Here is a 992-nt window from a genome sequence, read left to right as displayed (position 1 = left end):
CGGGGAGGTGCGAGCTGCTGCTTGGGTCGCCGGCTCAATGGTGTAAAAGAGCGGGCGGGAGGGAGAGAAGCTGATAAACGCACTCATGGGGGATTTCCAGGCAGGACAAATGAAATCAAGCTCCTCTGTGGAAGCACGCAGGAGTAGGCCGGCATGGTCTGCCGTTAGAGCGGAGTTTGCCATGTTAAATACGTTGGTTGAGACAGGCTCAGGGCGTGCAGTATGTGTGCGTGCTTAGTCGCTCAGTCATGTCTGACTCTTTGCAATCCCACAGACTGTAGCCCACCAGGCTCCTCTGTCCACAGGGATTCTCCAAGCAAGAATACTGGAGTGGGTTGCCATGTCCTCCTCCAGAGGATCTTCCCAACCCAGGGATCGAACCTGCATCTCCTGCACTGCAGGTGGATTCTTTACCGCTGAGCCACCGGGGAAGCCCCAGGGCTTGCAGAAACTGACCTACCCTGCAGGGTGCCCACGTGTCACTTCCTGGGCTAGGGCCAGGCAAGGATGAGGCAACCAGTCTACTGAGGGGAGGGGGCTCTGACAGATAGATGGGAATAGACAGAGTGAGGTGGTGCCAGAGACTGAATACATGGGGGACAAGAGAAGAGGGCGTCACTGAGTGAGTGCTCAGAGCACTTCATTAACACACCTTCACTTGGAATTGGTGCGGGGAAGCTGGTTTCTCATTCCTATTTCTATCAGTGATGACAATGAGTATCAAGGGATAGGGAGACTTGGCCACAGCCACACAACCGAAGATGGCAAGGACAGGAGGAGAAGCCTGATGGGTGCAAGGCTCACCCTGGCCTCTGCAGCCCAGGCCTGAGAGGGTGTGTAGGGGAGCAGGGTCGGGGCTAGGTGACAGGAGGAGATGCTGGGGCTAGCCATTCCAGCTGGTGGGAAGCCACCCTCGTCCCTAGCTGACCCCTGAAGCTCTGGGCTATATGCTGGCCTTGACTCCCCACAGGAGAGATGGGCAGAAGAATTCA

The 992-nt window shown here is 56.7% G+C and overlaps 1 protein-coding gene across 1 annotated transcript in view; it reads right to left on the bottom strand.

The window, feature by feature from the left end:
• SSBP3 (single stranded DNA binding protein 3) overlaps window positions 1-992 on the bottom strand; it is a 166,535-nt gene that overhangs the window by 26,152 nt on the left and 139,391 nt on the right. The window lies entirely within an intron of this gene.

This window comes from Bison bison, unplaced genomic scaffold (assembly GCF_000754665.1).
Source record: "Bison bison bison isolate TAMUID 2011002044 unplaced genomic scaffold, Bison_UMD1.0 scf7180017864244, whole genome shotgun sequence".
Lineage (NCBI taxonomy): Eukaryota > Metazoa > Chordata > Mammalia > Artiodactyla > Bovidae > Bison > Bison bison.
Note: the sequence above shows the minus strand (reverse complement) of the source record. Positions and strands in the feature narration are given on the sequence as shown.